The 24,016-nt window shown below is 39.9% G+C and overlaps 1 protein-coding gene and 2 long non-coding RNA genes across 5 annotated transcripts in view; 2 read left to right on the top strand and 1 right to left on the bottom strand.

Moving 5' to 3' along the window:
• LOC111252435 (putative cationic amino acid transporter) overlaps positions 1-24,016 on the top strand; it is a 158,753-nt gene that overhangs the window by 10,923 nt on the left and 123,814 nt on the right. The window lies entirely within an intron of this gene.
• LOC111252436 (uncharacterized) lies at positions 544-1,832 on the bottom strand. Its single transcript, XR_002674204.2, has 3 exons — positions 1,705-1,832; positions 1,295-1,440; positions 544-1,188 (listed from the first exon to the last, which is right to left on the bottom strand). It is a non-coding gene; the product is annotated as an uncharacterized LOC111252436 (long non-coding RNA).
• On the top strand, positions 2,035-4,257 carry LOC147754979 (uncharacterized). Its single transcript, XR_015330044.1, has 2 exons — positions 2,035-2,176; positions 3,821-4,257. It is a non-coding gene; the product is annotated as an uncharacterized LOC147754979 (long non-coding RNA).

Here is a 24,016-nt window from a genome sequence, read left to right as displayed (position 1 = left end):
GTGTGAGGGCCGTAGAGTGGCCGACCAGCGTCATATGATCTAGACCAACAATAACTGTTATACCGAGATTACTTCGGGCACCGGTATGATTTGTGCTTATTATCGCGTAATGTTTTTAATGCTAACTGTATTTCTAGCTAAGCGCAGAAAGTCTCTCTTTTTATCGGCAGCTGTATATAAATTAGGACAATCCGCATATAATTCGCGTTTCCTCCTAGCGGGTGAAACGTTTCTCTAGTCTAAGACAAATCTAATAGGTGTAGCGTAGACTAATGAATCGGTTCTGGAGAGCCCTCCTGAGGGAGACTTCTCAACGAAATTGAACTTGTTGCTAATTTTTTCATTTTTTTTGCTCGAGCTTTTTTTTCCATGACCTCATGAGTTTATCTGACATAATCGTTAGATTTTAGCGCGTTTTTAAGGTTTTCGAGGAGCTGGAATTAAACTTGTATCATCTGAAAGTGGCTAATTGTGGACGATATACATTAGACTAGTGGCAGTCTGGGAAAAAAAGTCGAACCCCTCCAAGCAAACAAAGTCCTGTTTGATATCGGACAATTTGATACACGATATTATCAATAACAATTTTTTTCAAATGTAATGGACGTAATAGGTAAAGTGAACCTTGATCGTAAACATCTCATGGCCGAAGAACTTTGTCAATAATACTCCGCTTTTGAACTAGATACCGTTCTGCCTAGGTAAACATGGACAAAGAATACTATACAAAACTCTCGTAACAACTTCAGTGTTATAGTAGGCATGATATTAAATATCGTATTATAGCTTGTATGACGATAAAATATGCCCTGGACATAGGTTTAGTGTTTGGCTTACCTTACGTTAAGTCGCAAATATCTGAGTAGAAGGTGGGAGACAGGTCTTGTCGGTCGTATCCTGAGTTCAATTATTTACTTTATTTTTTCCGTGTATTATACAATACGAATTTCAATATTATCGACCATATTGGTAAATCATTTGACGACGGTTAGTCCGGAAATCATACCGCGCTGGTGAAGATGATTCCACGTCACTTTCATATTACTAGAAGCGATCACATCAGTCGGTGCCCCGATGGCACTGGACGCGTGTGCGCGAATTATCTCACAGACCCGTAAAGGCGTTTGGATAAAACGAGTACCGGTTAGTTCAGATCATTCCGATGAATTTATGGCATCCGGTTGTTTGCTGAATTTTAGATTTAATTTCACTGTTATTTTTTAATTATCGTGAGATTCAAACACATTTCATATGATTTTATATACTAGGCAAATAAGCTGTACTTGAGCTTAACCTTTTCATGAAATCTTTAAGCAAATGAAGAACCAGGACACAAAAGAGCTTCTCAGCGATCTTGCGGTTACCATTGTGTCGGGGCAGGTTAACTAATTAGGCCGCAGATATCAGATCATGCCTTCTCATTGATATTTCTCGTCTGACCTGAAGCGGCGGAGTTGAAGGCCCGAAGTATAAATAAAACCTGTACATGACCGAAGAACGACTGAATACGAACAAAGCATTCTTTTCATCTTGTACATAGGTTATAATAATATACTTTGTTAACAAATTTGGAAACGCCACACCGCATCTAATTATATACCCCCTGCGGACTTAGAGCCTCTATAGCTCTAAGTTCTCAAAATATTCTTTTTGGCTCCCTAAAAACGAACGGCAGACAAAAAATGTACTAATGAGCAAACCAACCCTTCGGTAATTCCTGTGTCAACGTTCCCCTGGCCTGTTGCAACAACAAACGCTACCGTCGACAGTATCCATTTCGTTATTGGGGCACGACCATTCGTTTCGCTACCTGAACGTCAGTTCTGCTTTGCATTCTCAGTGCGACATTTATCGGCATAATAGTGAGTGGTTGTAGGCGTATTTATGCCAGAATGTCGCGTCTATGTTTTATTGTTCGATTGAGCAAATGAGGGTTCAGGGGGTTGACCTAAAGGGACTATTAACTGCCATAGACATCTGCTATATATCTGACAGAACGAACGGTTGGCGAGTGGCAAAGTCGTAGATCAAAGACGAGAATCTGCAGAAAGTCGCGTCGAACATAGGACAGCAGCAGTGGCCACGAGGCTGTAGCACGCGATTTGCGAGACAGGCTGGACAAACGCGACTTCCCTTTAAGTAGCTCAGTTTCCCAGTGTCGGGAATACAACTAAGGGTAAGCAGACATTACAACCCGTACCAAACAGTATCATTAGCGTTTTTGGAGGTTAGACCACAGGTTGAATTCAAAAAATGTTCGATAAGCGTTAATGTCCTAAAGTAAGAAAACCTACTATACAGTATTACGCAAGAAAAAGGAACTTACTTATTTTGAAGTTTGGCGAAATTTCGCTTTGCTAAAAGACAGACGGATATCCCTGTAGATGAGTTGGCACCTTGAATATTCCGAAGTTCGTATGTTAAACTGTATTGTGTTAGGTTGATTTTTATCCGCAAGCCTTATTTATAGTTGTTCTCTTTCAATCAATGTCGAAGGCTACACATAACGATGATCACGGCTTATTCATAGAATACCATGTGGTATATAGTTGTTAAATACGATGAAATAAGAAGAAAAGCAGTTATGCTTTATGAGGAATCCTATTGTGTGCGATGTACTTCGATAGGTAGATTGGCTAGGTCTAAGGGCTAGCCGGTTTTAGAAATTTACGAAACACTTTTTTTTCTTTGATCACGAATGACTGCCACTTTACCATTGTCCCCGTCCCACTGACAGTATATCTCACAGTATAATTGAAAACTATGATTCTTAACAATTGGAATGTTATATATTTTGTTTGTCTGTTTCGTCCTTCGTTATGTTGAACTTAGGTTTAGAAAAGGTCTCTTCAGCGGTTTTCCAAACTGTTGAACATTGTTTTCTGATAATATTATGAATCTTATTTAGAATCAATGGTATTAATGAAGCCGAAAAAATAAAGAAGTAGATGGAGCATTAAGACCAATACCATAAGGAATCAGGAGATTTAAGAGAACATTAGGTCAACAATCACTTTCCAACCATATTCAATCTATGAAACTCTACTTTTCATAGGCTGTTCTCTTATAAGCGCAGTGCCTTGTTCAAAGTGTGAAGTAGGCCTAATAAGGCTTATGCGTTTATCCTGTACCGTTTACTAATTAAATAATCAAAAGTTTCAAGTGGTTCTGCTTCTACAGGGCAGGTAGTGCTGAGCCGCTTGACGATCTCTAAGAGCCGACTCAAAGGCCCCTTAGCCTGATTCTTTCATTAGCAGGTAGACCATAGGCATCCAATGGACCATAGACAGGCTTCGATTTTCTCGCCGTAGAATGCGGCGTCTGTGTTTGGACAAAAAGACAAGCGTCTGTCAAATGGTTGTAGTCGCTTGATGTTGTAACCGCATGACCTTCGTTCTATTGATGCGCCGTTGTGGAATATTAATAAAATGTTTTCTCTATTCTATTAGAGATAGGTCGCTGGTCCGCTTGATTCCCAGGCTATCTAGCCATACGGCTCTCAGATCGCTGCCTTCATTTGGTCCTTAGATTCACATAATACCGTCCAAAATGGTATGCCTGAAGTGCAGACCTGCCTGAAATACTCAGAGTTCAAACAAGTACCGGATCAACAGGCACCTGTAGACGACTCTGAAAGACAGCGAGGCCGTTTTAACAATCAACCACATAGCTGTTGATAAGCTAACGATAAACTTTTTTTTGGTCATGACTACAAGGGTGGTCAAAAAGGAGCGTGTGCATGTTAGTTGACAAGCCCTTACTTAAATCAAGAATTTAGCTAGATATGCTCACATAGTGTTTATTTTGAACTTTCTACCAGCCGACGCTGAATTACACGCCCGCCGCGGATACTGGCAAAGCGGCTGATCGCCATATACATGGTAGTGAGCAGTTAATTGGCTATTGGATACGACGCTAGTGAATTTGAAGGACGAGTATGGGTGATTTTTTTACATGCTTGTTAGCGTTCAGCTTTAGGTCGAGCAGAAGACGGAGCTTGCGCTAACGGAGACAAGAAGCAGTTTACTTACACGAATCGGTGAAGTCACATTGGGGTATACCGTGAATCGCTACTGCTGGCTAGACTAAAATATAGTGACATCAACACTAACTTCGGCGGATGGCAACAGTAATTTTATTTTTATCACTCGATCAAATTCTGAGATGAAGTATTTGTGCCAATGCTGTTGCAGTGAGTGCATCGTGCGGGCTTTTTTGCCTTACAGAGATAACTTAATATATTGATATGTCACAGTATGAATGTTAATTTCTTATTTTGTAAATATGATATAATGCACGAATATGAGTCATATTTTGGGTGAAAAACGTAGTAATTCTTACAAAGGTATTTTGGTCCATGTTTCAAGAGCCAAGGATGGTCACCTAAGTGCCTCTAATTTTTCAGCTCTCAAGTCTCTATTGGGACATTACGACGGAAAGAGTAACGTAAAGACGCTTGATGTTGCAACCCGCCGAATTGATTCGGCATTGTAGAATATTAATAAAACGTTTTCTAGGTCTCCGGCCCCCTTGGTCCACAGGCTTTCGAGAGATCTGAGCGCTTTCGGTTAGTGCCTAGGTTCACACCCTCAGTGTCATCTGCAAATGCTTGTTCGTAAAAATGGGACTAATTACTCGATCATTATTTTTCAACATTTACTCTTTGTTCATCTCATGATGGTGAAATGGCAAAAGGTCAATGGTCCATATTCTTATTTCTGGAAAAATAATCTGAATTTGTGCAAAAGTAACTTATGTTATTGTTAATACAAATTATTATTATTACAAATCCTTATTACAGATCCTGTTACCATCACCGGGAAATGCCACTCAAAACATTTAGTATTACTGATGAGAAACTATGAAAAAATTCCTCTTGTAGCCTACGATGGAAAACGTAATCTACAAGCTATTGGCCGCCGTGACTGCGGTCTAATCTTCAGGCGCTCTACCTCGGCTAATAGTAGTTGGACCGTTTAAACCAATAGGGGCAACTAAGTTCGCTAGACTGGTCATAAACAATCCACTATAACACATATATTCAGTAATAACACGAAAGTGACCAAATATAAATTATATGCGTGACATGTAAGACCTCAACCTATTCGATCGAAGAGTTCAGCCATCACTCGTTCGAGGGTATCAATCTTGCCAATCCTGCATTATCCAGGTTGATGAAATGAAGTTTTATTATTTTAGATACCAGTTTTCCACATATACATATACTTGCTGACCTCAGTCACTTGATGCCTTATCAGTTTCAGGCACTCGGATAGTAGTCCTTTCAGATCTAAATTGGTCACGCCCACCAGCACCTATGCGTAGCGCGGGAAATACACTTATCTGATTCCATACCGACTCGGTATTCAATATAAATGTGGTGCTCGACGATCCCGTATGACGATTGTGTCTCCACTGTTTTCCACCCGGACGTTTCATGCGAACACTCTACAGAACAGCCTATGTTCCCACATCTCAGACGCTTTACTGACACCATATGCGATTTCTATTTCGAAATAGGCAAAATTGAGGTACTCTACACTTTTCGAGCTGTCTACGTTAATTTTTTTCGCGACGAGTTCTCTGTAGTGTCGTATTAAACAATTTGTTTGGCCTGTGTGGTATCAACGACGTAGGCAAAGAAAAGGAGCACCGTACGCAATGCGTTTGAGGAGTGGTCCTATCATAGCGTGATTTACCTAAAAGTGTTATGATAAGGGAACGAACGGACTACCTATAAATCAAGTCTCGATTTTGAGCCCTGTTGCTTTCTTCAAGGCTTCTTACATAACGAAGTGTCACTTTTTAATTGTCGTTTCATTTGGAGAGTAATTAAATTACCGATCGAATCGGAAAGGCGATTTAGTGTGTATTATGTAGAGTATTATTAAGGCACTTTGTGATGATTTGCCAGTTTGCAGAGTTTTGTAAAAGAGTATATTTCGATGGAAGTACCCGTCGAAAGCTACAAGTAACCCTAACATTCTACCTCATAATGTAATTAGTTTAACCGTTCCATTGCATGTATTACTTATAGCTGACACAGATAGACCTTATTCAACGCGTGAACAAAAAAAAACAAGCTTTCAGCCTGTACATGACGGTATGGTTTTGATATAGGGCAAGCTTCTGGCCTTTGCCTTTTTGTGCCAACCAACATACCCAAAGCAGTTTTTCTTTCTAAAAATGAATTTTTGCTAATCACGATATTTTTCTCATTCCATAACACTACGTAAGCTTGCAGTAATATTCTGCCATAGACGGATCCATAACGTCAAACAGAATAATGCAGTCGATTCCTATAAAGAAATCGTTATTATAAGTTTGCAAGAACACGTACGTCGGACCTTAAAGCGTGTCCCTCTGTAATATTTTTGAAAAATTTTCTTCAAAATTATCGATTAATCTCATAATTTAGCCTTAGCTTAGAAAATGTAATCGGGTCGTATACCTGAGATTCGGCGATAAAATCCACAAATGGGTTAGAAGTGAATTAGGTTTCAGCCCATTCGAAGTAAGAGTTAATTAAAGTTTAAAATATTTTTCTATGTAACAACCCTGCAAAAACTAAAGAATTTTGCTAGAATGGTAACACAGTTTGTCTTTAATTAAAGTTCTTTAACCAGCATATTCTTGGAGTTAGCTTTGCCACTAATTTTCAATCAATGGCTAGTAGATGTATGACGGCATGATGGGTAGATTAGATGAAATTTTGTTTTCTACTGATTTATATATCACTAGTCAGTGATTCAAATGGTAACAACCTTTTAAAATCAATACGGTATCACGTCGTTTAATAAAATGATGAAATATTAAACTATTCAGTCGGAACCTCTGGGACTATTTTCCACTTCGGATGTATGCTTCGTTCCATGGGCCACCATTTGGGCATTCATCGTGGCATAATGAAAATCTATTAGATAAATTGCAGATAAATCGCAGAGTCAACTCTTATTCTGGTAGCTGACGACCCCATTTTCTATTTCTTTGCTATTCGGAGATAAAGCGCGATAGGATATCTTTGTATTCAAACTCTGCGGTATTTACGCAATATTTGCCGTATAAGAAGGTGTTTCTTCCTAAAGAATATTATTCTTTAGGAAGAAACACCGTTTTATTAAAACGTTGTTGCAGACGATTTTGTTTGTAACGGTCGAGCCAGTATTTGTGTTTTTTTTTTTGTTTCGTAATTGAGCGTTTTTGCCATTAGCGGTTACTACGTTCGGGTTGATCTGGAACGGTACTCAATAGCATTAATAAGTGCCATATCTATTGATTTTTTAACTTTCTTAGTCGTAGTGGACTTCTGCGATTTGGATACATTTAAATCCATCTGAATAAGTGTTATTCGTGTATCGGCTATTGTTTATTTATGTATTAGCATGTGAGTAACAAGTGCTTTTATGACCGTATCTTTGATAAGAAATGTGTCATAAAAAAAAAATCTGTTACATTCCTATGTTATCCGCCGAATGCTTTATAGAGAACTTAGGGTTTTTTTTTAGATTAGAGATTTAATTGTTTGGATTGTTTTTTTTTATTTTATTTTATGAGATCAGTGTTTCGAGATATTGTCCTTTAAGAAATAATTATTCAGCACGCGTGAAGAATGTTTCTAATGTCGCGTTAAGCTTCTCGTCTGCAAACCTTGAAGCTAAACGACACGACTCAAAGAAGCACCTAAACCTTCCTGTTATATTGAAAATGTTAGCTGGCTACGGCTAACTGTTCACCTCATAGGTGTACGTTAGCGTCATCGCCTATGTTTTTTTACCGAAATTTACCGATATGATATGGCCAAACGCTACGCTCGATGGCTAAGTTATACAATAATAAATTAAGTTTCACTTGACCAGATAAAGGTATGCTTCATCACCATTCATTTTTCTTCAATAGCACGCTTGAATGAACTTGTCTTCGGACACATTTTTGTTTGTCGGGTCGAAATAAGATATGAAATAAGAAAAGATTACGAGTCGTGTTTTGAAGATAATGTAGAGTGGATTTCTTCCAAGGGAAATGACCATTTTGAAATAGATGTGATCTTTAGCACAGCATTTAAAGTGCTTCTATTCTTATAGAAGTAGGTAGGTAGGTAGGTAGCGCGTACATGTTTCTGATGAAAGTAATTTCCTTTCTTATCGCCATTTGAGCTTTAATTGATTTGAGTACTATTTCTGAGATAACTAATAGACATAAGACTGCATATGGGAAGCATCGTTATTTTGTTGCCTCAGATTTATTATCTAATGGACGACGTTTTCGGCAGCTGAAGAGAAAATATATAGATATGCTGGTACAACGCTTAGACTTCTAAAGCACTTCTAAGGATCAATATACAGTAAAGAATTACAGCCGGTCTGTGCTTGATCTTCTGGGCTTATCAGTAGTGACACTTTTAACTCAACACTAACACAACAAACCCACAAAGCAGAGATATGCTCGCCATACAGTAGGAGGCTGTAGAAATTAAGAATGAGCCGTTGGAAAATTCCCATATGGATATGGAAAATTCCATATCCAAACAATGTAATGTCGTAATATAGGAGAGACCAAAAGACGACTGCCTGCCTTATTGGATAGGGCAATGGGTTATCCTTAACTGTTTGATCCCAAAAAAGTGATGAGAGAGAGAGAGGGAGAGAGAGAGAGATATAGATGAAAGCCAGAAGGAATATTCGGGTATCCAACTATAAAAGATCGCGTTCATAAGTCTATGAATGAGTCTAATGGCCGTGAATACCATAGATTGCTATACAAAATCTGAAAACCCTTATCCGTCCTGTGGATAGTACCGAATAATGTTTCTGTATTGTCGACTGCGCTTTCCTGCGACTTACACACGGTTTGTTGTATCTGTATACTCAAAAGCATATGTATTTTCAAAGAGCACTTTCATTCACAAAAAAAGCAACGCTTCATTCGAATCTTAGTTATAAATTGATTCATCATATATTTGCCATCACCTTTCACGACCTTTCCTCATCTTTTGGCCTCTTCTGTTCATTTATCTCGCCCGAAATTTTTGGGTCTGGACTTGAGGAACTTGCCCAACAAAATTTTAAGGCCTTCTTGGCAGTCAAACGTACAATTACGGTTTTCATTTGCCGATGACTAGGAAAGTGATCTTGAAAAAAAAATACCACAGGATTAAGGTCTAGAAATATGGTAGGCGCAAAACGCCTCCTACTCCAACCCTTGTAAAGCAGAATTCAAAAAGGATGACTTCGTTTTGCTTATCTGATTCTCTCTCTTAAATAGCTTCGTTGGTTCGATACAACTAGACCATAAACGGATTTCTGTCGACTGTCTTGCTTTTATGAAGTATTTTCCGGTGTGTAAGACCCTCTTAGTCCTATCAAAAAGAAACTTCTTGAGAGAAAAAACTGGCTTAACGAGACGTATCTCTCGAAGCTACCCATCTATTTGCCCGCTTATGTCGACATAGATACGCTGCCCCTTATTACAAGTGATAATTCTTTTATAAAAATCTATCATTCTGGTTGCGTGTTGGGTGAGACGTTAAAAGTCGATGGGAAGCTGTACTTTCTTGTGCGCTTTATCCAGTTCATAGTACACCCAGGCTCCTAATATTTCGGATAAAATTATATACCCTCAAGACTGCTGATAAGCATTCAGCTTATCTTCTCGGACAAACAACTTGTTATTTTTGACCTGAGTAATTATCGAAAATGCACTTTCATGAGAATTGGAACTTTCATATTCTTAACCTGAACTCGCCATAACGTTCCGCTAGAGTATCAGCGAAGCTGCAAACGAAAAAGAGAAGGCATTTTTAAATCGTACATATAAGTAAATAAATCGTGGAGAGCTAAAAAAAGAAAAAATATATATCCCAATTATAGAAATCACTTTTGTGCCCATCGTACAGAACTTGTAGCTGTGCTACCGCGAAAAACCTTTCGGCTACAACTTGACCTCGAGAACAAGCAGTAATATTCATGTCGGTTAAATCTAGTTGCCTAGTCTATAATAAAACCCAAACGCGTCCGTCCCCGAGCACGACTTATATTATAGTTAAGTGCCTCGTAATGTTGGTCATAATTGCGGAGCTTATGTCACTATTCAACAAAACTTGATCAATCGCTAAACATCAGTTTTGGCTGGAATCTGCGTTGTGGTCGACAGGACAACGACTTTCACAATTGAGTAAAACCTCTATCAAAGTGGCACCGCCCTATTCTAGATCCCTGATGCTTTATACATGTATGTAACATCACTTCTGAACTCCTATCTTTGGCCACTCGAGAGGTCTCCCGCTAAACGTTCACAACCCTCGTAAGCCCATCTTCATCAATTCTAGAGCCCATTTCCGCACCGAATTAATTCAACGTTGATTGCCATTAGCATTCACGCCTCCGGCAAGTAGTACAAACATCCCGACTGCGAGTAGAAACTACTCGCGGTCGACCATCCAGAGAGTTCTTGCATGCCTGCACCTTACCACCTGTGACCAATGTCACGATAGAAGGCGGTCACCTTTATTAGGTTTTCCTGCTATTTTTGGCAGATGATTCCATATGGGGTGCATAGGAACGATGGATCTCTTGTTTGACCTTTATCGGTGCAGCTTTCCGAGTAGTGACCTGTTGCCTGTCCTCCCAGTAACGAATTAAAAGGTAACATAGGATGCAGAATAGACTTTACAAACTAATCCCTTCACTCTATGTCTTGCAACAGATTTCGCGTCTCCTAGGCCCACATAGCTTTGGTATGTCAACTCTGAAGGAGGTAAGCTTTCATCTTAGCCTGAACAGAAAGCATAAAAGTCCTATGATGGCTGTCGTGTACAGTAGAATAGGAGGGTCTAAGCAAATGCTACGATCGTTAGCTCTTGCTGTAGTATCCGTATCGCCTTTTTTGCTTTCTTTTGGCCGTCGTCTGCGACGCTACGTTACGCTTTGGTTAAACGTAGTCTAACAAGTCTCAGCCTACCATTGCCATTTACTTAAAGCTGTTCCGTTATCCATCTAACTCACACAAAGTTAAATATCGTTACAAAAACACACTAAGTACATTACATGTGTTATCGTATAAGGAAAATGTCAGCTAATCTATATTGGGCATTATTCTAGTAGATTTGTATAAGAATCATAGGCAAAAGGGGCTTTTGATTATTATAACTATATATATATATATAAGAACGGAAAAGATGCGCAAAATGTCGCCCGACCCGATGCCGACTTTCCATGTTACAATCAGATCATACTAGGCTGCGCGCCTTGTCATTGTCAATCTTGTAAACCTATTTTAATGTAGTGAACTCTTAAGCGGTTTTGCCTTGAAGCGCCGGTCGTGCACTGCGAGTGCTACGACAGAATATTTCAACTAAAAAGTGTAACAATCGCTTTCCTAAAATGCCCCGTTCCCAACACAGTTTTTCTTCAATTTTCGAAGCGTCGTGTGCGGTCTACCGCATGTTGCTACCATTGGCCAGGACTAGCTAGTATACAGCTCATACGTACGACTAGCATGGCTAGCAGTATCACTGCGATAGCAACTACAGAACGGTCAATATTTTCATCCTGGATATGGTCGTTTCTCATCATTGATGGTCGCGTCATCGTTTGCGAGCCCGGCAGTCTTACGTACAAAATGTGACGAAGTACTGATAGATGGAAGTTAGTGTTTCGCTATGACTGATGGCAATGGTGGCACTTTACATTTTTGACCACACCATGTATATGATCATTGAATTTTGCGTTGAATCTCACCTTCAATTATTCTCTCTCATGAAAGAAACTTATTTTGTCTTTGAAAGTGCTTTAACCCGCTGTAATTTTCTTTTATCATCTGGATAGAAAACGGATTCTTCGGACAACGAAGGAAAATGTAGTATATTGATGGACTCATCTTCGGACTTCTGCGTTGTGTTTAAAAGCACTTGTCCTTCTAGGTCGGAATTCGAATTCGATACAAGAAGGTTTGTTTTGTAATACAGACGCAAAACGATTTCTATCCAAGGTCTATCGGGATTTTTAGGTTACTAAATTCCCCGGGAGTTCAATGCTGCCATACAATAAAATTTCTTTGTCCCATCTTTTGCCTTTGTTGGATTCGTTTGGTTGAAACTATAATTTGGCTTGATCATCCAAATGGAGCGCACTATCTGTTTCTCCAGTTTACCAAAAGTTACGGTAGGGTAACTTTTTAAATTATACAAAATACTATGAGTTACTCTTATTCGATCTTAGCCAGAGTTTAATTGTCCTTTCTTGAGGCGAGAGTTGTCGTTAAGTTCTTGATTTATGGTAATCTTCACGTAATATAACTTGTATTTTATGCTGTAGTCTGCTTTACAAAAACAATCGCAACGCTTAACAGTTGTTGCGCAATCGATATAGTACGTGCGAGTAATCTATATATAGGGCAAATGCGTATGTGTTATAGAATCTAGTGAACAGAAGGACGCGGCTTTTTATAGTAATGTCGCCTACTTTAAGTTGAAACTCTGTTGTGGACGTTCGAAATTCTCATTTTTCTCGTTGAAAATTGGTTGCTCATGTATGTTCCCATAGTTGTATGAACAGATGAAACAAGCAACTGTATTACCAGGACCGGTGCGTGTTTGTAAAGTTCTAAAGCAGTTGCTCGTGCGATGAACAGATTGAAACTGATGTTACCGTTTTAGTTAAACGTCTCAGGCGGTTGATTTTTTACATTTACGTATCTACATGCGCATTTGAAAATCAAAAAATACGCACATGCAAACAGATTACGTGTGCATGTCGGTACATGCATGAATGAACGTATTGTTCATAACGAACATGCTAAGTTATACTATTTCAAGCCACTTTTCCGGTAGATATATATTATAAACGCCAAGTCGCATTAGCGTCTATTTTTTTTTCTTTGAGTGTCTACTTCTACGTGCTGTTCGGAAGTACTCTCCCTTCTCTATGATTTTTGTAAAACGTTGTTGTTTGGTGATCGGAAGTTGGTCTTGAGCTCAGGCCCCAAAAACAGATGCTACTCTATGAACAAAGTGCATTTTCGCCATCTACTATATTCTGTCTTGTTTAAGGCCAAAAAACTACCGCAGATGGTCAGAGCCATGTATAGTGTGGGTTTCACATCTGGTTTTACTAACTTCAATGCTAATTTTTTGGATTTAGAGAATGTGTCTTGTCCTGGTCGGGCTAGACGTCTAAAGATGCCTTTGGAGAAAGACGGACGCCAAATAACTTGTAAGTTGATCCAGAAGACAAATTGCGATCATGTGATTATGGGCAGATATTTTTACTCGATGGGATTTATCCAAAAGTCAGGATTCTGCCTATCCTATAGACCGAGCGAAGAACAAAAGGAAATATGTTCCGCATTCTCACTCCGCATATCGCTTTCAACGAAGTAACATACAGCCGCAATGATATATTACTACATAGAAGTGCTGCGGATGATGAAGAGTTATATCCCTACGCCAATGTAAGGCACACAAAAGCCCCAAAAAGTATCCCGAATTAGCCCAGATCTCTATCCGAAGAGGCCTAATTGTGTACACTAAATGACGTAATCTAAGAGAAGAACTGCGATAGATAAGACAAAGTCAGCTTTCTCCCCATATTATCAAACCTATTGCAGTTTGATAATATAGAGAGTTTTTGGACAATCTAATATCATAAACTCATGATATTTTTTTCGTCCGTCGTGGGCCTTGAGCTGTCCCAAAAAATTACCGCTCTTTCTGTGTGAAAAACAGAAGTAATCTCAGGTGTATCCTGGGTTCCTCGCTGCTTACTATGCACAGCTTGATATGTACACTCCGGAGTTCTGAACAAATAAATGCATAAGAGTCAAGCATCTTTTCGCGTTATACTCATCCACAATAAGAGAAAAACTCCGTGACAGGAGTGCGTTTGCAATTATGTTATTTATGATAGCCAGCTTTATTGATCGTGCTACCATACGCAGAGGATGTCAAATAAAGAACCAAGGAACGGCTCAAATGATTGAACATGGCGTGGCTATTGATTGAAAATAACCGTGAGGCATGAAGTCAAGTACGCTCATATGTACGTAACTGCTGTCTGAAGTACGGGTTCATTATATGAAACATGGATTCGTACAATAAACTTCTATTTCAGGCTTAAAGATTTCGAAAATCCAGTTTATGTCACGAGAATTACTGACAACTTTGTGGTACGATTCGGTAACTCGTGTAGTGGGAAACAGCCTTAGAAACGTCTCGTAATGGCGCGTTGATCTGCTAGGTTCATGGTGAAGATTTCACCTTAGTTATTATTGGATCCTTTTTTTTTTTTGCTTAACAACTCGTTGCAAGAGAGTGCAATTCAAAATGGCAACGGTTCGTTTACGAGTTCAACCTAATAAAAATGATAGGTGGATTAAGCCGCCCGAGCAATAATAGCTCAATGTAGGTAAACCATCTATCTGTCTTTCTACGAACTCGAATCAGGAGTACCTTTCTTAGCGAGTGTAAGCGTGGAAGGGATAGTCAAGTGGGTATCAAGTTGGGGCAACTGGTGAAAATGAGAGGGATTTTCGTCTTCAGTCGAACATCAACCGTTTACTACTAAATCACTCGTAACAAGACGCTTTCTCGTCTGGAACGCCACATGAATACAATCGGCCTATCATCAGGTGGAAACTATATGGCAAGGCGGTAGTATATTGCACGACAGGCCATATATATCTCTCGGACCTGTAGAAACTGGGCGCTTTACGAAGCTTACCAACATCGCTGTTCGGTCATTACTAAAACTGATTTATACCTGCTACTTTTACCTCATATCTCTGTCAATTCTATTTGACACTTTAATATTACGCACGTAACAAAAGTATCTTAAATGAAATAGACGTCGTCCAGCCAAAAACAATTCATCGATATAGTCAATACTTTATATCAGTGAACAATTAGCATTTTTGGTAAAAGTTAGCATTTTCAAACAACCGTATGACTACACCATCCATTTCCGTGTAATCGTAAGAATTCCGTAAGATCGTAAAGTTTAGATAGAATTGTATGCAAAAAAACTTGTATTGCCTGAATGACTTTGCTACGAGCACTACGCGCCAGTGCCAAGAAACCATCCAACCTAGAGACGACTATAGAATAATTCTGAGAATACAAAGACCACCTAATTACCTTGACATCGAATTAAAATAATGAAAGAAGGGGCAGAACTGGATATTTCTTTTGGCACCCTGAGGGCGAACAGAGCTCGATCCGCAGAGAGATAAGCGGCCGCAAATAGCAGCAGTGGCACAAAATATATTCAACCTTAGCCACGACCAGATGGAGCAATGTTTATCGTGTAGAGTTCAGCAGCCGCACGCTTCTGACGCCGTTATCCCGTACGAGCGAGGTGTAGTGTCTTGGGCGAAGGCTCAATGAAATGCTCAGATATGTAATATAATGTTGTAGCTTTATGCGACTTAGCACTTAATTTGATAGTAATCAATTTTTCATAACCTATAGCTGACCAGTGGATGTTTTGGTTTACTACCAGTCATATATATATATTTTTTTACATATAGTTCTTGTTGTGTGCAGATGGCATGCTGCAAATATGCCCTAATCTGGGAACAGATTTTCATCCGGATGCAAAAAGGGCATTCGGCTTCAGTATATGACATGTACACAGTGGCCTTTGGCGGCCGGTATTTGCTGTGAGATTAGTTTTCAACTTCAAGACCAGCAAATGATACGGCTGCAAAGTTAAGCTAGTTTTTTTTTGTTTACTATGTGGTGATCTCGCTTTTCATTCCTTTGCTGCTCAGAGATCGATTACTTATTGGGTTACTTATGCCTCGAACTTTCAGGCAGATGAGCACCATGAAGTATACTTACAAATCCTTTAGGTGTATCATTTTTGATGATTGTCCGTGTTAGTTATATACGATTGAACCGTTACTATTTGATCCTTTTGCGCTGGATGCAATTCTTCATCCGGAAACGCCAGATGAAGCAGATCATGGTTGCTCGGTGAATGTGGTGCCCGCTGGTCCTCGTTCTTGGCGCGGTACGTGGTGCTCATCATATGACTTTTTCAGCATGATAAAGAAACGTCTGTTTTTGCAAAACGAATTTTCCAGGGAACTGTTTACGTTATTATAAATACATTCGCACACGATTCGGGTGACGTGCCCGCGCCAGCTTAGCATTACAACCTCCAACGTTAAAATCGGAGAGTTCAGTAGAGTTGAAAGTATAACCTATAGACGGCACGGTTTATTTTAGGACACGCGTTTGTATTTGTGCATGGCGTTTCAAGCCTTGCGGCATTATTAAACGCAGTGCTTTTTCTTGAGTACAAAAGTGACCCAGTAACTCACACAACAACGCTGTCGTCAGAACGTTGCATGATTATTGCCGTTATATATCATTTGAACATCGTTTTATAACTTACCAGTGTTCGACCCCTTTAAAATAAAAAAAAAAAGTAAAAGCGAATCTACAAGTTTCAACCTGAATATGCGTGCAGTTTGGGGACCTTTTTGGTAATCATTTCAGTTTTTTTCGTAAGTTTCTGTGCTAATAGATATGGCTAGATAATACATTTGTACGACCTACACCATGGAACGGGACCCGCCATGGCGCTTGAAGGCATTCGTTGTCCAATTCTAACTTTTTGTTCACTAGAGATATGAAACGACTAGAGATCGAGGCACTATCATTTACTGGTTGACTTACAACGAGCACAATTATTGCGCAAGCCACCTTCTATTTCGTATACCACCAGTAGGTTGTTACGGGTGCAGATGTCACCCTCTCAGTGTTTTTACAGTTCATCATTCCATCATTTTTCATCGATCCATCGACCTTCTTATACGACTAAACATCCCTTAAAAGTTGTCATGTATAAATCTAAGGCTGTTTTGCGAAGGCGCCCGACGAATCTGTCAGATGACCAAGTCATTTTTTCGTTGTCAGTGACCGTTGACGAGAGACATGACAGGCCGAAGATGTTACCCGCCCGTTGATCGAGGACTGAAATTTGTTGAGCCTCGATGAGTGACAGCAGGTGCGTTTGGGACTAAGTAGACCTTGAGTGTACCCAAGAATCCTGAATGCAGAGGGTAGCATACAGCACACATGTCGTCAGTATATACCTTACGTAGTAAGATGCTCAGAAGAAAGGAAGGATGCGTAATATTTGGCCGGTATTAAAACTGGTTCTATTAGGAGTAATACTTGTAAAGCTAATTGTAAACGACGAAAACGAAACGACGGAAACGAAACGACGGAAGTTTGACCAAAGGGGTATTTACGGTAGAGATAGCTATGCCCAGGAAAGAGGCCACTGTGGCGCTAGGCAACCCCATTCGAATCCTGAAATTTGTGTCACCGTCTTCAATAAGTTTGTGTAAACTGTAAAGCTTCTACTACCGGGGAAGAGGACTTACATGGAAATCAAACTGATAAAGTCTCTGGTATGCTTGCATGATAAACCGGTGCATGGTGCCACAGTAAAATTTCTTTTCCAGAATTGTTTTTCGGCAAAAAACTGCCCAGGTATTTATGTGATGATCGTCCATTTCACAAACCCGATTGGCATTTGGATGCGCACGTCAGCAAACAGAGCCATGTCGCATCTAAAAGTTGGGGAATATGAGCGTAATAAAAATAGCCCATTCCACCGATACAGGGTGACACTTCTTTATATTAGATTTCGCGTACTGCGTGCCTAGTACATCAGTTTCTCTGCTTCACGTAAGCTTTTCTTTTTAAACTGGAGAGGTCGTTTAGCCGAGGTCGGGCACATAAATCAAAAGGGCTCAGAAGGAATACGAACCCAAACCTAGCGCCTTTTATTTTTTAGCGTAAACAATTCGCCGAGGGCGTTGATACACCTCGCATCATTGTTGGGTTTACCAAATGCTTTACAAATGGCCTATTCTTGGCTGTCTTCATCCCAGGCTAGCAGGATAAACTTAGGCGGGGGGCTGAAATCGTGGTTCATCGCGACTGGTCTTGCTTTCGTGGGAGCGGATGAATATCTTGCTCGTAGGTCTGTAAGTAGAATGCTTTTCTGGACTCCTATTACGTGACGCAAACTAAGGTAAATAAAAACATGATCCTGCAGAATGAAGGGGCGCATAATTTTTGTGCAACTGTCTTATTAGTCAAGCCGACGTCCTTCCTAAACTTGAGCTTGGGCGTCCTTGTAAAACTTCAAACAAGGTTGATACGTTAGCGGAAAAAGCACTGTCGAACTTCGTCTTGAGGCCCGGAAAGTGTGAGGGATCAAGCACTATTCAGTGATTCGCGGTGCAATGCCAAAGGAGCCCTTAGAAAGTCGGTAGTGATCATTTCGGTCAAATACAAGTGAAAAATGGTCTATTGGTTGTTGGTTATTTCCAAGGGTCTAATAGTGAGACGCTTTCACATGGTGCAGCAGATTTTCCTTTAGTGAATCTGTATCACCATGTTGATCATATTGATCCGTATTGAGAAGGCTCTAACACGTAAGTGACTTCAACGAACATCTGTTCCATAATAACATAACGTATAGATCTGGCGATAGTTTCTGGGGTATAACCGTGATTCTTTTTTGCGTAGTGGAATCAGGATTGAGTCTCTCTTGAACTTATCGACTTGAGTTACATCTTGAACTTATCGAAAAAAATAAACACAAATTCTAACTAAATGTTCCGCCACCACATCTGTTAGTTTGCGACAAACTATACCTGAAAAAAACCTACCACATACAATTGAGACTGTTGAACGTTATGTGGAATTCCGAAGTTTTATTGTTGACGTGGCAAAAGCTACCTTCTAACTCAGTAACTTAATTCTCACGACGTTTCTAGTGCAAGACAAATCAAAATACCTGCGATTATATGATTCTTTGGTTGCAACTATATAGACATATAGCGTCCATGTATTGATGTCCTTTTACCCCCGAGTACAATTGTGAAGTATAATTCACGAAGGTGAAATATTTATTGGGACCAAATAATTTGCTTTAGCGTCGTTGAGCTTCAACGTAATGTTTAAACTCTAACACTCTCCTACGAAAATCTTCCCGCAACATAACAAACTTAGAAGCTTTTATAGGGTATGAAAAAGCGATTTGAGAAACTAACTCATTTTTGTGAGAGATTGCGAATATGGTAGACCAAGCTTTCGTTTAGTGCATCGCGTGCCGCGCATACATGGATAGGGCTACACCAGTGGTACCCTATTATCCTCTTTTTAATAAATTAATTTAATAAAACGGCTAGAACAACGGAATTATTGAGGAAGGCCCTGAGATGTATCATAAAGAGGTAGATCATATTCAACTGATCGGGATATTTCTGTTCATCGTTGAAGTCTAGCGTTCATTTTTTACTTCAAGGCGAGTAATGCCATTCTACCGATAGCTTCACTTGGCATGCTTGAAAAGCCCTTACCATCAGCAGTGTTTTAATTAAACTCGAGATCAGTAAGGTCATTATTTGTTTCGTACTAGATCTATGTTTCTAAGATAAGTGCGTTTCTTTAAAAGTTGTCATTGTCAAAGACCCAAGCTTGCACTACAAATAATAGTTACAAAAGAAGTTGAAAGAACGCTAACACCAAGCGGAGACGGATCGTCCCTTAGTGACGTTTCGAGTCGGTGTAGCATCAGCTAGTGTCGTCTAACGTTTAACATAAAGCTTCCAAATGTTATGTGTTAACTCAGCAGTCGTTCTCTCTTAAGAGGGATATAGATTACCTTAGTATAGCTCTCTGTTCTGGCAAAAATGTGTACCGCAAAAAACCCAGCAGATGAATTGTTAATAAAGACTTAGAGTGTATCAAGCTTGACATTAACCAGTATGCAAACATTCTTCATCAGGACTGCCAAATCGGCTTCAACAGAAGACCCCATAAATACCGCTGACAAAACTTGAAGGTTGACGGGGCTTCAGTAGTTGTGCGTTTACTTAAAGGTATGACATCTATAACCTAATAAGTGGCCAAACGAATTGGATTTCCTTTATTAGAAATCTATCATATTGATAGAAAAAAAAAAAAAAAAAAAAAAAAAAAACTATTAGAGACCCAGAAAGAGGTGCAGAAGAACAGAGGGTTAATTAAATCGTATGGATTAGGTGAGATCAGTGCGGCCCAGGTAAAATCAGGCCATGTCGCATTTGAAAACTAATCCGTTTGATACTGATGCTACAGCTCTGTTGGCTTGGCTAACAGTTTGCCTGCGCAACAAAAACGGGGTCGCCGAATCGGCACTGAAAACGAATTCGATCAAAAAATGGGTTAAAAGGTTTGAGCGCCGGATTCAGGAGTGATTAACACGTCAAAATCGTTTAAGGTAGAGCTGGATTGCTTTATAGTTCCTTCGGCCGCTTCAGGAGAGAGCAGGTCAAACATTTCTCAAACAAAGTTCTTTGAGATGAAATAAATGTTGTAGGACCTAAAGCTCGAATCTAAGATCCTTATAGCGAACACATTTAATGGACTGAGATCTGTGTCTCTAATTTTGTCAGAGCAGTGCGAAGAAAAATATAATACAAGGTAATCGGCCTGACTTGGGACCACGCTGATTAGTATAGATTTTGGACGGTTTATGTTCATTGGCGGTACAGTCTACAAAAAGTAGAGTACTCCAGCCTTTCATCAGGACCACTAGAACTATTTTTCAGACGGAGGAGTTTGGCCCCATGATCGGAAGCGATTACTTCGTTGCTTACCACCCAACCCCACAAACTTCGCTTGTATCAAGCATCTGTAATAACCCGTCCGTACGCAGTTTCTGATAAGTAAAGATCAAGTACGTTTCGAGATCGGCATTGAAGTTACGCTGTTACAATGCTTAAAGCGGTCTTCGTTGATAGCGTTTGGGTCGTTCGCTAGTAATCTACAGGCTGGCGGTGCTAGAGCCTCTTGTTAACAACGACTGCTGTGCAAATAGCTAGGCTTAGTTGCATGACAAAGCCATATACAGAAAGGTGCAACGCCATTCCTAATGGACGCGAGAGTCACTGTCAAGAAAGTTTTTTCCAGCCTGCATCGATATGCGGTAGATTCACGGCCAATTTTTTTTCGTCGATTTTAAAAGATACTCAAAATGGACTGCAAAAAAAAATGGCAATAGGGTATGAAAATTCTGATTACGTGATGACCTCGGTCGATAACTGTGCTCTATTGTGAACATATTACTAAAGGCATCTTGAAAGTTCAAATCCTAAATATGCCTGTCGCTCCACTAGAAGCAATTTCCTAATTCATCTCCTTATTTTTAGAGTAACTTATTAAAATGACTTTCCTTTCGTTAAAATTTTCTAAACAGGACTTCCGTTGATTGTTTCTATGTCAAATGGCAACCCCTTGTATACCGGTTGTTGATTTATTAATTATGGTCTTTCGTCTATCCTCTCATTTATGTGAGCTTTCATTCTAATTCACTAAATCATCCGAAGGTAAGTGTCCTTAACTTAATCTTCAATGTTTCACTAATCCGGCAGAGATGGATCTACACAGTGAGTAAACAACGATGCCAATAGCCTATAGAGCCGGTTTCCTAAAGACTAAAACGATCTTCCACTGATGAGATTCTATTAGCCAAACAAAGTTGCGGTAAATGCTGATCGCCTTTGGCCAGGCCTCTAGAGAGCCCCGCGCTGAACGGCTCGTGGGAACTATAAACACATAGACACACAGATATGTACGTGTCAATCTTTCGATGTACTTACGCTTCACGCTACAGCTATTTTGATAGTAGAACGTAATAGACAAACGCTACAAGCCAACTGTGCCGTCTCCACTTAGATACAAGGGTCGTTTCTGTCTTCGCTAGCATCTCAGAAGAACACTTTAACTTTATCCAGTCTTTACGACGAGTCAACCGTACGTTTTCAATCGATGTCGCAGGACTTTTGATGCTATCAGATGATCAGCGAAATCCTGCGGAGCAGTCGCCAACAAGGGCACTTTCTATAAGTCATCTTTGAGTCGCACCGCGCACCCCCGATCGATGAGAACTTTAATGGCGGCATATGCATATCGGCATAAGTAAGCAACGTTCCACAGAATCATTCAAGTGAAAAAACTGTTAATTACGTAACGTAATCGTATTTCATAAGAGATTAATAAGTAAAATGTTAAGCCCAGCCATTCGAATCGATCCCACGTAATTTTTTTCTATATCCACAACTCAGAGGCAAACAGTTGCAATGAGACTTTTTCTAGGCTTACTCAGATAGCAGAGCTTGCTATGCCAGAGTAATGGCAATAATTTTCGCATAAACCGAAAATTTATTTAAGGACTATCTGAAATACAAGCAACCATAAATGATAACCTCTTCCAAGAAAAAGAAGAATAAACAATACAAATGTACGTAACGGGCGATTCAGCCACTCGTAGTCGATAGCTGCACTAAATTACGTTATCGCGATTACCGCGTTTCCTGAAAGCAACGTCCGGACAACTGAGGTCACTAAGGCGTTCATGTCAACTGACGTCAAAAAACGAATGGCCTTTCGCCTTTAACCGTTCTTTATGTCATATCCCACTTTTTTATGTCACCCGTCTAAACCAAACAGTCAGAACCTTTTCCAGTAGACAACATTCCTATGCATTCGATCGATCGGCGTTTATCTCTGATCGTTGTTAAAATCTCCTCGAGCCGTCTGCTGTTTCGTTTCGCCTGTTTTCATCGTTTGGATGCTGTCGAAATAGCTTCGAGGATCCGTAGAAAGGAAGTGAATGGTCTTTATATAGCGATGGTTCCCTTCGTCTCTTTTAAAATGCTATAAGAACGATATGGACTCTCGCATGTAATTGGCTATCGCATCTCTCTGGTAAGATTAGGTATCGCAGTTGACACCATTCGTACTTAAGTGTGTCTACTCAAGCTCTATGCCTCACAAACTTCGTACCGAGCCTGTATTGTCGATGAGAAAAAACTCTCTATGGAAAAGGACAAAAGGTCTCTATAATCTCGATTGAAGGTGACGAGCAAGTTGCAGCTCCCATTCGATTTTGAAGATGAACATTCTGCAGGTAGCCATTGTCGATGAAGGTTAGCGGAATATGGTCAAAAGACGACCACTGTCTGTCGACACAACATCCCAGAAGACTAAACAGCCTAGTTGAAGCTAGCACATCATGTAATGCGTGAATGCTGTGTTTTAATTTGATTTAGAATATATAAATTGATATCACTTCAAAAATCACCAAACTATTTTTGGTCAGTCACTTTCTATGAGTTTCGATTCAGTTGCCCCCTAACTACCCAGGCAATGATATTACAAATTTAAATATGCGAATATATGCAGAGACCGTAGATTTCTCATAATAATAGGCACGCAGTCTAAGTTTCTTGACAGACCTTGTAGAAGTCGGTGATCTACTTTCGCTTCGGTTGATCCAATCAGCTGGCTTCATGGCCTAGTTTTGATTCCCATGAAAGGGAACCATAGTTAAGAGTTGGCCATAGCAATGCTCCACAGCGGTATGCGCTCGAAATGCGGCCTTCACAAGGAGCCTGGCAGACGGCTGAAGTGAAGTCCAGCGCGATTGTCGACGTTGACTGGACTTGATCCACGCGAGAGCCCACATAGAGGGGATTATTACAGAAGCTAATAGGTCGGGCGATCATTTATAGACCAAAAAGTTACCTAATTTTAATCTAAAAAGAGGATTTTGCAAGATCGCCGACAAAAAGTGTACAGTTCGTGTTTTAGGTAGAAAAAAAGGTAGGATTAACGTTAGTTCACAGGCCACCGGCACGACTGTGCAGTAAAAATAGCTTTTCTGGACAGGGGTACCTGTTGGTGTTGAGTTTGACCCCATGTTTGGGTATGGGCAGGTGTGCGTGAGGGTCTAAAATATTTTTCTAGGCTAGCTTTTTGATTTTACTCGTAATGGGCCGTGGCTTCATTTGGTGAGCTCGATGCGCTAATTTTTTTTCCTATAATTAGCTTCGGAACTTACGATTTTATACAGCGATTAATTAATAATTAATTGAACTTCTGCACAGAACCACCGCCTTGGCAAGAAAAATTATTCCGTATTTTTCTAGAAAAGTTTAATATATATATATA

This window comes from Varroa destructor, unplaced genomic scaffold (genome assembly GCF_002443255.2).
Source record: "Varroa destructor unplaced genomic scaffold, Vdes_3.0 BEIS01000006.1, whole genome shotgun sequence".
NCBI classification, from domain to species: domain Eukaryota; kingdom Metazoa; phylum Arthropoda; class Arachnida; order Mesostigmata; family Varroidae; genus Varroa; species Varroa destructor.
This window is presented reverse-complemented; position numbering and strand designations above follow the sequence as displayed.